At 38.1% G+C, this 14,399-nt stretch overlaps 1 pseudogene; it reads left to right on the top strand.

Annotated features, from left to right (window-relative positions):
- The first annotated feature begins 198 nt into the window (after positions 1-198).
- The window catches only part of LOC106973087 (40S ribosomal protein S2-like), a 95,748-nt pseudogene continuing 81,547 nt past the window's right edge, over positions 199-14,399 (top strand).

Raw genomic sequence — 14,399 nt, 5'->3', positions numbered from 1 at the left:
GGGCGGCCGAGCGCGCGCTGAGAGGGCGGGCGGACAGGAGAGCGCGCGCGCGCGAGCGAGCGAGCGCAGCCTTGAGGCGACGCGCGGGGGGCTCGCGGCCCGGAAGAGAGGAGGGGCGATGACCCGGGAAAGGGTTGGCGCCGCGCGGGACCGGCTCGCGCGCCTTAGGGGGCGGGGGCGGAGGAGCCGGCGGGGGGGGCGGGGGGGGCGGGGGGGGCGGGGCTTCGCCTAGAGCCCGACCCTGAGACCCGAGCCGCGCGACGCACTGACAGACCCTCTGGTCCGACGGCAAGGCCCACAGCACCTCATGCTTCCATCCTGCGTTGAGATCACGGTGAGGGCCGAACCGACCCCCGCCAGCTCTGCCTGTTGCGTCGCCATCGGGGGTCGCGCCTGAGCCTCCGCTTCCCCCTCTTGTGTTTCCTTGCCAACCTGCCCCCTAACAATCTGGGGCCATGAGTTCTAGACCCAGCAGCTCTGCTTCAGCTCTTCTTGAGAGGTGGGGTGGCGACCCGTATCAGATGGAAGGAAGACTTTGCATTTGTGGACTGATCCTCGTCTTTGGGGTAATTTCAGGCACGTCAACTGTGCAGCCGCTCTGTGATATTTTAGGTTGTTTGTTTAGAACCCCTAGTTGGGCCCTTCCCTGGCCAGGCCAGTGGCTCCTTCAGAACAGGCACTACGTCCTGTAGACCGGTGTACCTGCCTGGCACTGAGTACAGTGTCTTGCACAAGGAACAGGCTCCAGGGATGTCAGCCAAATGAATGAAACCTTGGGAGCCCGAGCTTTCTATTTCTGAGACACTTCTACTCAAGGGCTTCCCAAACAGAGCTTAATCTCAGCAAATACAAATGTGGAAAAGGTACATTTTAACGTTCTGAAGAAAAGGAGGAGCATCTCTCCAATCTTTTACATTGAATTGGCACCATGTTATTAGGTTTGCGAAAGTACTTTAATACATCAGACTAGAAAAATACAAGGTACTTCTTTTAAAAATTATTACTGAAAGAGAGCCAGTTTTCACTGTTTCCAGCTAAAACATGTAAATTGCTCAAGCCCTGATTGTTCAAGTTGTAGATGGACCAGATTCTTCACTGCCTTCTAGGCCTGAGATCATGTTTTCAGCCCTATTCTATGAATATTTTATTTTTTATTACTGATACTGGTGATTCAAGATTCAAAGCACTTTTTTTTTTCTTATTAGGCAATTCTAAAGCCAATACAATAAGCTTTTATTTGTTAAAAAAAATTATACTGTTCTATCTATGGTTTCTTATTGGTCGATTTAAAGAGGATACTGACATTTACACCCTGGACTGTTCTAGCAGATAGGAGAGTGTTTCCATCATTCTAAACTCTTAACAATCTGATTGAGGCTATTTTACTGATTAAGGCTTTTATCTCTGCAATTTCATAAAATAGCTACAAATACTCAGAATTTATCCAGAAATTTCTATAGTTTGAAATTAGTATTTTGTGTGATGTTTATAAATCTGTGACCCATGTGGTCCAGTCTTAGATCAGGACCATATTCAAAATACACAGGCAAATATCTGAGGTATAATTTTGAAAAAATTCTTTAAAAATTCTCATAGCCCGAACACTGTGAAGCAGATAAATAACAAACAACATATCTTAAACATATCTCTTTTTTCTCTCATCTTGTGTTCTCACACAAGATAGCTGCTTGTATTGTATTTCAAAATGTGCCCTACCGTTGTTCTCCAGCCCTGGGTGTGTGCTTTAGATCTTTTCCCCCAGCTCTCTTTCTTCCTGATTCTGAATGACAAAAGCCCAAAAGAATTGGTCATGTTACATGGGAGGACCCTCTTTAGGAGTCTGGAAGAGGGAAGCAGAGCTAATACAATTATCCATTAATACGTACTTTTTCTTTCACAGTTGATTCCTTTCTGTAGTTAACTCTAATGCTCAGTAATACTGTGTGTTAATAGGTATAATAGTTTTAGTACAAGTATTTTGTTTTTGTTTTTTAGTTTAAATCTAAGTTAGTTAACATATAGTATAATAATCATTTCAGGAATAGAATTTAGTGATTCATCACTTACATATAACACCCAGTGCTCATCCCATCAAGTGTCTTCCTTAATGCCCCTCACCCATTTAGCCCATTCCCTCACCCAACACCCTGCCAGCAACCCTCAGTTTGTTCTCTATATTTAAGAGTCTCTTATGGTTTGTCTCCCTCTCTGTTTTTATCTTATTTTTTTTTCCCTTCCCTTATGTTCATCTGTTTTATTTCTTAAATTCCACATATGAGTGAAATCATATGGTATTTATCTTTCTCTGACTTATTTCGCTTAGCATAATACACTTTAGTTCCATCCACGTTGTTGCAAATGGCAAGATTTCAATCTTTTTGATCGTCAAGTAATATTCCATTGTGTAAATATATCATATCTTCTTTATGCATTCATCAGTGGACCTTTGGGCCCTTTCCATACTTCAGCTATTGTCAATAGTGCTGCTATAAATGTTGGGGTGCATGTGCCCCTTTGAATCAGCACTCCTGTATCCTTTGGATAAATATCTAGTAGTGCAATTGCGGGGTCATAGGGTAGTTCTATTTTTAATTTTTTGAGGAACCTCCATATTGTTTCCCAGAGTGACTGTACCAGTTTGCATTCCCACCAGCAGTGTGCAAAAGGGTTCCTCTTTCTCTGCATCCTTGCCAACATCTGCCGTTGCCTGAGTTCATTTTAGCCTTTCTGATAGGTGTGAGATGGTATCTCATTGCGGTTTTGATTTGTATTTCCCTGATGATGAGCAATGTTGAGCATGTTTTCATGTGTCTGTTAGCCATCTGGATGTCTTCTTTGGAAACGTGTCTATTCATGTCTTTTGCCCATTTCTTCACTGGATTATTTGTTTTTTGGGTGTTGAATTTGATAAGTTCTTTATAGATTTTGGATACTAACCCTTTATCTGATACATCATTTGCAAAAATCTTCTCCCATTCCGTCGGTTACCTTTTAGTTTTGCTGATTGTTTCCTTCACTGTGCAGAAGCTTTTTATTTTGATGAGGTGCCAGTAGTTCATTTTTGCTTTTGTTTCCCTTGCCTCTGGAGACATGTCAAGTAAGAAGTTTGCTGCAGACCAGGTCAAAGAGGTTGTTTCCTGTTTTCTTCTCTAGGATTTTGATGGTGTCCTGTCTTACGTTTAGGTTTTTCATCCATTTTGAGTTTATTTTTGTGTATGGTGTAAGAAAGGGGTCCAGGTTCATTCTTCTGCATGTCGCTGTTATTTTTTTCTGTTAAGTAGGCTTCATGTCCAGCTTGGAGCCCAAAGTGGGGCTTGAACTCATGACCCTGAGATTAAAATCTGAGCTGACATCAAGAGTTGGATGCTTAACTGACTGAGCCACCCATGGGCTCCAGGACAAATTTTAAGGCTGTTGTTTTGTTTTGTTTGAAAATGAGCCACCCTCATTGGTCAGGGGCTTTATAATCACACATATCTTGTGGCATCCCAAAGTCATAGAGAATATGACTCACACTCAATCACCAAGATCTATGAATTGCTTTCATAACCAGGACTTATTTTCCACTAAATAACTGTGTAACTCCTTAAAATCTGTTATTCCATTGAGCTCAGAGAAGTTCAGCATTGTAAACAGAATAGCAATTTCACCATCTTCTCAATGTACATGTCAAGTTTAAATTTGAGTACAAAACCATCACCTTTATAGTGGACAGAGAAAGTTCTGTTATATAGCATCAGGGAAAAGTGTGCAGGCTCTGAGGGCCATTGGAGGTCTACCAAGTGGGATCTAAGACTTTTTAATTCTAAAAACACTTTAATACATTTCTTCAAAAATTTCCAGGACCTAACCATTTGGCTAAATTAAAAGAAACTAAATCTAGTCTCTTTGCTTCAACTTCTTAAATATCTGTAAACTGGCAGTGGTTAAAAAAACATAAGTATAAAGAAAATTTGTAATCTTCATTATTTTCTCCATTACATCATGCAATAAAACTGACTTCCAAGAGTCACAACACAGACTCTCTTGATGAATGAGGCAATGGAAACTGGGCACACCAACCTCCTATTTTGAGTTGAATTAATTATTGAAGCCCTCCTCCCTGCCCCAACCATGCCCCAAACATGGCACATCTTTTTTGGAAGAAAATGTTTTGGTCAAACTACTCATTCTTTATTGGTAATTGCTTAAGATTTGTTAATTGGTACAAACTAGCTTAGGAAAATGTTCCTAGCTTAGGAGGTAGGGTATAATATTTAGGTACCTGCACACTGTGGGCTCAAATAGAGCTCATATTTGAAACCTCTGATGTAAAATTTTCCTGCTTGACAGGACATGCGCCATTGTTGAGTTCCTTTGACAACTCTCTTGTTCTCTGTACCAACAGAGAAACTGACTTCTATTAGGAAGTAATAGAAACACTCCATGAAACAAAATTAAGAATACAGTATAATTCAATTAGCAAAAGTTTCAGAGGTATTGGAAAGAATGCTTTGAAATGCAAGTGTTAGGGTTCTCTAGAGAAACAGAACCAATAGGATGCATATGTGGAGAGAAAGATTTTTTTAAGGAATTGGTACATGCGGTAGTGGGCACTATAAGTCTGAAATCTGTTGGGCAGGTTGGCAGGCTAAAAATACAGGCAAGAGTCGAAGAGCTCAAATCCATTGGCAGGATTTTTGTTATGATTTTGAGGAAGTAGTATTTTTTCTACTCCTGGAAACCTCAATTTTTGTTCATATGGCCTTCAACTGTTTGAGACCCGCCCACATTAATCAGGGTAATCTCCTTTACTTAAAGTCCACTAATTGTAAATGTTAATACATCTACAAAATACCCATCACAGCAACATCTAGTGTTTGACCAACATCTAGTGTTCGACCAAAATTGGCACCACAGTCTAGCCAAGTTGAAACCTAAGATTACCCATCACAATGACCTCCATTCAATAGTATTTTCTCAAAGGCACAATGGTAACTAAGTTTTAAAATATAAATTCCTTAGTGAACAATATAAGAAATGTTTTCATTAAGAAAATATATCCTCTTGTTTTATTTTTCTTTGCTCTTTTCAATCAGTTGTGTGGTGGTAGAGATGGGGGAGAATGAGGGAGGGAAGATTGGATGTTTTCATGTGACTTCTTCTGCATAACCGTGTCAAATATTTGTGCTACAGCTTTGAGAACAGTGTGTCCGTCATTAGAAAGGATCAAAATATGGACAAATAAGTAACTCACAATCTAGTGGAAGATAGAGATGTGAACAATCTATCTTCCATATTCCATATTCCATATTAGTTATATTGTAAATTCATTCCCTCAAAGACATATAAAGACAATAGTGTTGTGGGCATATAAAAGGGTTTGGATGTGATTGGGCTCCCACCTGAAAGGAAGTTTCACAGACTTGTGAAAGGGCAGCATTGCAAACCCTCCTTACCACTTTTCAATACAGGCAGGTAGAGGAGGAGAAGCCATAGTATGAGGAAATTGTTTCCAAGGTAGGGTTACTTCTCAGATGCACCACAGAGTTGGGTAGAATTCACCAAATTCACATAGCAAGTCCTGACATTTGATGGCCTAATTAGAGTGATTATGAGTATGCTTTAAAAATGTGCTTTGTCAGCACGTCCAATGGGATGTTTTCATAAAGAGCACGTTCCCACTCCACACCTGGCCCAGGAGAAGCTCAAAACATGAAACTAAAGTTAGTACATTAATAATTGTTTGTGATGTGGTTGGCAAAAATATTTTGTAATTGTGCTCACAGGAGTGCTTTAGGGAGTTAATTGCAGCAGGTCAGGTTTTTCTCTACCTTGTAGGAATGTTTCAGTAACTCTGTGATATAAAAACTTTATATGTATGAGATACATGTATATAAATATTTATAATTTCAGATATACAAATAAAAACTTTATCTCTCTTTTTGAAAGAGGGAGTGAGAAAGAGAATGAGAGAGATTCATGACAGGTTTATAACAAAGATGTATACATATATATATGTAAAGATTACAAATTTTCTTTATGCTTAATATATGATATATAATATATTGTACATATATAATATCTTAGTGCTTTTATACTAGCCTAAAGTGCTCACAAATACTTTTTTTTTTCAGAAGGAAAGTGTGAGAATAATAAACTAGCTATGACTTGTATATATCATGAGCAACAACTGAAACACAATGGGGGCAAAGCAAATAGAACAAAGTTGTTAAGTTGGTAATTTTGTTTTGTTTTGCTTTTGCTTTTAATTGCACACATGTAAATACTGAATTCACACAGTATTGAGGAACCAAAATGAACTGAAAAAATAATACTCCTCACCAGATACTCAGCATAAATGTTATATAAAAATGTAAACAATAATAGGATATGAAAATGTCTCAGAGCAACAGCTATTGAGGAAATATAATTCACCTGTCTTTTGATATGCATGTGTAGCTTATGCTAACTTCACTAGGGTATTTCAACTATATGATCTGTGTTTAATTTGGAAGACCTTATGACTATTTTATTTTGAATTTTCTGTGATAGTACGGATATTATTCAATTTTATTATTTTTAATGCAGTGTTGGAAAAATTTACTTTACCCTTCAAAGTTTGTCCAGCTGGTCTAAGAATTAAATTTACATGACACGGATTAACAGGAGAAAACACAAAGTTTAATAATAACGTGTGCACAGAGGCCAAATAATAAAATTGAAACCTAAAGAAATGACCAAGGCATATACTTTTTGGACAAAGAAACATAAATCAGTGAGGAATTGACAGGACAAAATAAATTTATGTTCAGGAGTTTCAATTAGTAAGGAATTCTAAACAAAATTTGGGCTAGGTAGTAAATTAGTAAAAGTAACAAGGTTTGTTTATCTATTCAGCCCTGAAATCCCTATCTTTGGTGATAAGGATGTCTTTTTACCTCCTGGTACAGGGAAGATACCTTTCACTTGGGAGATTTATTTCCTGCTTTCAGGAGACAAAGAGGGGTCAGAGTGTTTGTTCTTGCACTGGCTATTTGTTAAGTAACTTTGATTCAAAATTATCAATATGCTATTGTTGCACATTGGAGCCTGGGGCCCTTCAGCAGGCAATTCATTAAATATATAACTAAATATTTAAAAAGTATTTCAGATTGTGGGATTATTCATGTATTTGTATTTACAAGTCAGAAAAAAATGATCTAGGAAAGACTTTCAAAAAGAAGTAAACCAGGAAGCACCACTGTTCTTTCTTTACACTCATTTCCTGCGTGTTTGAACTCTTCATCTCATGGTTTTGAAAACCGTTGTTGTGAGAGGACTCCCTAATTAATAGTTCTAGCTCAGATGATCCTCTGAATTTCAGTCTTGTATATCTGACAGTTAATGAACATCCTTACTTGGATGTCTGATAGGTGGTTCATACGTAACATGTCCCAAGAGGAATCCATGCTTGCCCTTGCTCCTTTACCCCCATAATCTCTCCCCTCCTGTGTTGTTTATTTCAGTAGAACTCTTATACCCTTGGCTCAGGCCAATGATTTTGGAGTCAACAATGACTCCTTTCTTTCTCCAACACCCCTTAGGCCATCTATGAGCAAATCCTCTAGACTCATCCTTTGATTTTTAACTGTTTTTGAGTCACTCAAATGGCAAGTTTATATGCTTCAACTTCATACATCCAGAATCTGACTATTCTTATTTCCCTTATGATTTTCCTAGTTTACATTGTTGCATGAACTATTGCAATATTCATTCAGCTGGATTCTAAACAAGGTAGTTCACAGTGATCCTTTTATAATGTAAATTTGATTTTGTTATGCCTGCCCCCATCCCCCATTGGCTCCCATTTCATCTGTGTTTAAAAACAAAGGCCTTACAATAGTCTAGACGGCCACACAGTAGCTACCCTCTTGTTCATCTTCTTCCTGCAATCCATTCTTTCTACCTCTTTTGTTTCATCTCCTATTATACTCCCTATCTTTCAATCCAGTGTAGTCTATAATAGTTTTCTATTGCTGTCAAAGCAAATGACCACAAATTTCCACAAATTTAGCAGTTTAAAACAATACAAATTTATTATCTCACAGTTCTGCAGGTCAGAAGTTGGGTTGGTTTAGCTGTTCTCTCTGGTTATGGGCAGAATTTTGTGCCTTATGTTTGTAGGACTGAGGTCCTTGTTTCCTTGCAGTTTGTCATCTAGGGCCTGCCCTTAGCTTCCAGAGGCCTCTTTCTGGTCCTTGCTCTGGGGACCTTACATCTGAGAGACAGCAACAGTGTTCAGTATTCTTTTCATACTTGGCATCTTTCTGGTTTACTCTTCTGCCAAATCTCTCTTGCTACAGCCAGAGAAAGTTCTCTGCCTTTAAGGTTCGTGAGATTAGGTGAGACCTACCTCGGTAATCCAAGATAATTTCTTTATTTTAAGGTCTGGAACTTTAATTCCATCTACAAAGTTATTTTGCCTGAAATATAGTAGTTTCATAAGTTCTGGGAATTGGGACATGGTCAGCTTTGGGGGACTGTTATTCTGCCTACCACTGGGCCTCTTGGCCAAGCATGCTTCCATCTTAGGCCCGTATGCTTACTGTCTTGCTACATGGAATATTCTTCACCTGGATAATCATCACTTCTTTCGGGTTTCTGCTCCATTATCTCCAGATTCTATCAGCTTCTTTGACCAGCCTTTAAAAGAAATATCCACTTGCCATTGCTCCTTTTTTTCCCCTTTAACCTTTTCTTTTATTCCTCTTTCTGACCATTGCCTGACATTGAATATATTTGTTTCCTTGTTTACTGTCTGTCTCCTTCTATGAAATCCTTTGTGAACAGGGACTTTGATTTATTCACCATTGTATTCCCACTACCTATAGCAGTTCCTGGCACATGGTAAATGTTTAATAAATATTTACTGAATGAATACAAATCACCAAAAAAGCCCCAGAGCCCCCACTCCATTAATCATGTCTCAGAAAAATGAGTCAGCTAACTCTGAATTCACATAATAGAACAACTTAAAGAACAACTTAAAGAAGTTGTTCTTTAAGAACAACTTAAAGAAAACTCTTATTCATAAGAATGTTACTAGTTTGTCAAATCCCTTGCTGAAGTCATTAGTTGCAACTTCTATAGCATCCCCTGATCTATCATAAAAGAATACAGAGTTTGGCATTTCTATCCTTGGCATACGTAAACTAGCTCAAAGGTTCCATTTCCTCCATCTCTAAGTGATGACAAGCTTTTTAATAATCTGTTCTGAAACTTGAAAGAGCTCAAGTCTGCAGTTAAGAATTCATTTTTTCCATCTTTCAAAATAAAGATCTCTCATTTGCAAATTCTTGGTATTTCTCTTATTTAAAATATTTCCTCAAAGATTATTGACAGTGAGCCCTAAATCTGTAAATGACTCTAGAATCAGAGATATTAATCCCCTCAAAATTACCACTCCTTCTTCTTCACTTCCCCTCTCTATGATGTTTGTTTTGTTTTTTCTTATTTAGAATTGCATTGCTTGGGGTGCCTGCGTGGCCTAGTCGGTTAAATGGTTAAACGTCCCATTCTTGGTTTCTGCTGAGATCAAGATCTCACAACTTATGAGTTGGAGCCCTGCAATGAGGCTCTGTATTGACGATGTGGAACCTGCTTGGTATTCTCTGTCTCCCTTTCTCTCTCTGTTCCTCCCCCGCTCTCGCTCTCTGTCTCTCAAAACTAAATAAATAAACATTAAAAAAAATAAAATTGCTTTGCTTGGAGCAAAGAATAAACACAAAATGAGATTTTGAAGGTTTTGCTTTCTAGCTCCATCTACACTGTGCAGAGATCTGAACACTTCTCTGAACTTAGCCAAACAGCCCCTTGTGGAAGTATCAGCTCATCCTGACATTTAGCCTTCACCATTTTTAAGGTTTCAGCCCATGACTTTTTTATCTGTAGCTGATCCATCAAGCAGCACCTTGTGCAGTCTCTTTAGTTTCCTATATATTTTTCTCTTTTCTTTCCTCCTGGGTAATGTCTTTGATAATGTGGGCAGAATATTTTAGAGTTACCCAGCACTCCTAAGCCATTTTCCATTTAAGAATTTTCTCAATGCAAGCATACCTATCCTTCTAAATTAAAACAGATTTTTAAAAAAAAATGTTTATTTATGGGGCACCTGGGTGGCTCAGTCAGTTAAGCATCCGACTCTTGACTTAGGCTCAAGTTATGATCTCACGATTTGTGGGTTTGAGCACCACATTAGGCTCTGCTCTGATGGCATGCAAGGCTTGCTTGGGATCCTCTCTCTCTCCCTCTTTCTCCGCTCATGTGCTCTGTTTCTTTCTCTCTCAAAATAAAGGAAAAAAAATTAAAAAAAATTTTTAATGTTTATTTATTTATTTTGAGAGAGAGGGAGAGAGCATGAGCAGGGGAGGGGCAGAGAGAGAGAAAGACAGATAGAGAATCCTAAGCAGGCTCTGTCCTGCCAGCACAGTGCCCGACTCAGGGCTTGATCTCACAAACTGTGAGATCATGACCCGAGCCAAAATCAAGAGTGAGATGCTTAACTGACTGAGCCACCTAGGCCCCTCTAAAACAGATGTTTTAAAAATAAAGTTTTGAACCCATGCTAACTGCAGGCAACAAAATATATTATATATATAGTGGATCAGTTTTTTCTCAAAGTGTGGTCCCTGGATCACCTGAATCAGAATCACAGGACAGCAAGGGAATACTTATGACAATGTAGATTACCAATTACTGAATCAGAATTGGAAGGAGGTGGATGAGAGGTGTGGGAATCAGCATTTAAAAATTTTTTTTTAACGTTTATTTATTTTTGAGACAGAGAGAGACAGAGCATGAACAGGGGAGGGGCAGAGAGAGGGGGAGACACAGAATCTGAAACGGGCTCCAGGCTCTGAGCTGTGAGCACAGAGCCTGACATGGGGCTCGAACTCACGGACTGTGAGATCATGACTTGAGCCGAAGTCGGATGCTTAACCGACTGAACCATGCAGCGCCCCGGGAATCAGCATTTTAAATAAGTTTCTCAGGTATATTCTTTAAAGTTTGAGAACTTTATCTGTCAAGGATATGCAGAAGCATAAATCCCTGCTAGTAAGGAGACAGTAGTATATTTAAGATGATAAAGCCTAAAAATAATACGTGGCAAATGAATGGCATAGAAAATAAAGTACACTTGACTCAGCAAGTCCAGCTATTGGGGGTGCGGTGAGGGGGATTCTGGTTTCACAGAACAGGTGTGTATTTGTCATAAGAGATACTTAAGAACTGTTTATTAATGACAGAGCCGTGCTGGAAGATGAAGAAACCATACATTTTTTTTAAAAAATCTTTTTTTTTTAATCTATTTATTTAGAGAGAGAGTGCACGCACACAAGTGGGGAGGGGTGGGGAGAGAAGGAGAGAGAATCCCAAGCAGGCTGTGCTGACAGCCCCGATGTGGGGCTCGATCCCACCAACCGTGAGATCATGACCTGAGCCAATACCAAGAGTTGGATGCTTAACCTACCGAGCCACCCAGGCACCCCTTTCCACTACTTCTTTTCTTTCTTTCTTTTTTTTTAATTAGGCAGTTTCTTTCTTTCTTTCTTTCTTTCTTTCTTTCTTTCTTTCTTTCTTTCTTTCTTTCTCTCTTTCTAATTAATATCCAAGTTAGTTAGCATATAGTGCAACAATGATTTCAGGAGTTGATTTCTTAACATCCCTTACCCATTAAGCCCATCCCCCCTCCATCAATCCTCTGTTCTTTATATTTAAGAGTCTCTTATGTTTTGTCCCTCTCCCTGTTTTTATATCATTTTTGCTTCCCTTCCCTTATGTTCATCTATTTTGAATCTTAAATTCTTCATATGAGTGAAGTCATACGATATTTGTCTTTCTCTGACTAATTTTGCTTAGCATAATGGCCTCTAGGTCCATCCCTCTCCACTATTTCTTAAGAGAATTTGGACTTGCTAAGAATAAGGGGAAGGCATTTTAAGAACTACAGTAAATTTAGTTGAATGTAAGTAAAAGAAGTGTGCATTTACCAACGTAGCAGGAAGGATGGAGGATTTGCTTGAGAGTCTGATGAAAAGGTAGATGGTGATCATATTGTGAGCAATTTTGAATATTAGAGTGAAGGATGTAGATAGTGGAGAACTGCTGAAAATTTTGGGATAAGATAAAAGGAATGTATTAGGAAAATTAACCTATAGTTGCTACTGGGAATGATAAGAGGGATGAAATGCCAGAGCCAGGGAAAAATGGGAGGAGGAGCTAGCTTCATGTTCCATAATGAGAAAATTCAGACCCAAATTGATAAAAGAATAGATGTGTGGCCACATTTAAAGAATGGATCAATAAAACATGGAAACTAGTTTAATTCTAGTCTAGTTTAGTACTTTCCTTCTTTTAGTTGACTTAACATTTTAGCTGCAATTTTTAAAAAGCAAGGAATTTACTCTTTCTCATACCATTGTAGGGCCCAACATTTCTTTCTTTTAAAAATTAACTAATTAGTCAAATGTAAATCTTACATTTAGACCATTAAAGCACTATATTAAAATGCCAGGTAATTCAACAAACCATTAAAAAGAAGCATCTACTTCTTGTTAGTCACTGTGCCAAGTTCTAGTTCATTAGAAATGCATAAGATATGAGTTTTTGTTTTTTTTTTTTTAATTAGGGTTCTCCAAAGAAACAACCAATAGGATGTATACATATTAAAGAGTTTTTGTTTGTTTGTTGGTTGGTTGGTTGGTTTTAAATAAGGAATTGGCTCATGTTATTATTTTGGAGGCTAAAATGTCCCAAGATCTGTAGGATGAATCGGTAAACTAGAGACCCAGGAGAGTCAATGGTGTATTTCTAGTCTAATGGTCAGCAGGTTCAAAACTCAGGAGAGCTGATGTTAGTTACAGTTAGAGTCTGAAGGCAGGAGAAAAGCCAGTGTCCCAGTTTGAAAGCAGTCAGGCAGGAGGAATTTTCTCTTACTTGGGGAAGGGTCAGCTATTTTGTTCTACTCAGGACTTCAAGTGAATAGATGAAGCCCACCCACATAATGGAAGGCAATCTGCTTTACTCAGTTTGCTGACTTAAATGTTAATCCCATTCAGAAACACCCTCACAGAAACTCAGAATAATGTTTGACCAAATATTTGCTCACCACTTGACCCGGTCAAGTTGACACATAAAATTAGCCATCACAGTTGCTGTTCTCAAGGAACTTACAATTTACTAGGGAAGACAGACAAGTGAAATAATAATACATAATTTTAATGTTTCAATATGGGTTATTTTTAAAGTGCTATGAAAACACAAAGGGGAGAATGATAAGTTCTGTCTGTGGAGAGAGGGGATGTCAATGAACTTACAGGAAAAATAGCTTTTGTTTAGAAAAACAACTGGGTGAGTTGTTTTGTTTATGGGTATCAGGCTCTCTGAGTACAGTGAGAATAACCCAGGAGATCTCTAAGGCATTCTGAGTGGGAAATAATGTGCATTTGAGGGTTAGATACAGCCAGGAGATTAAGAGCTAGAATCTAAGAAGAAATCAAAACAACTAAAAAATATATTGGACAATTCTTGAATGGAGAAGACACTCAGATGAAAATTTCTAAGATTCAGGATTAATAAGGACTCTTAAAAAGAAGAATATATTATTTTTTATTTTTGAATTTGAAAATAGTATTAAATGAAAAAATTTAAACACCTGCAAAAAAAGAATAGCACAATCTATATCCATCAAGATTTAACAGTTATCAAGATTATGCCACACTTGCTTAATCTCTTTTCTCTCTTTGCTGACTATTTGGAAAGAAATCTCAGAAATCCTACTATTTCACTTCTGCATACTTCACGATGCATCTCTAAAAAAGAAAGTGAACTTTAAAAAAAAAAAAATTTAATCCACTTTTACACCAAACAAAATTCATAGTCACATCTTGATATCATTTTGATATTGTCAAATACCTTTAGTCCATATTAAAATGTTTCTGATTGTCTCAAAAATTTCTTCATACAGTGTGGTTGCCTGAGTCATAATTCATAATGTGTGTAAAGTTCACACATTACATTTGAATGTTTTAACTCACAAGTCTTTTAATCTAGAGAAGACCTCCTTCCTTTTTTCGTTTGTTCTAATATTCATTTCTAAGTTATTTTTTGCATTGTTCTGCAATATAATTCTTTACCTTGTGCTATATACTTTTAGTAAATTCAGCTCCCCATTCAGCTTGAGTCATAGGTTCTTACGAGAGCAAAAGAAATGGGGAAATGTTTTCCAAGAGAGTGGTGGATTGTGGAAAAAAGAATGCAAGTGCGGAAGTTGACATTGATGGCATAGATCAAGAAGATAAAGGAAGCAGAGATGGAAAAGAGAAAGTTAATGTAGAGAAACAGGCCTCTCCCATCTCCCTCATACCTGCTGAAGGAAG

The sequence above is a fragment of the Acinonyx jubatus genome, chromosome C2, assembly GCF_027475565.1.
Source record: "Acinonyx jubatus isolate Ajub_Pintada_27869175 chromosome C2, VMU_Ajub_asm_v1.0, whole genome shotgun sequence".
In the NCBI taxonomy this organism is placed as follows: domain Eukaryota; kingdom Metazoa; phylum Chordata; class Mammalia; order Carnivora; family Felidae; genus Acinonyx; species Acinonyx jubatus.
Note: the sequence above shows the minus strand (reverse complement) of the source record. Positions and strands in the feature narration are given on the sequence as shown.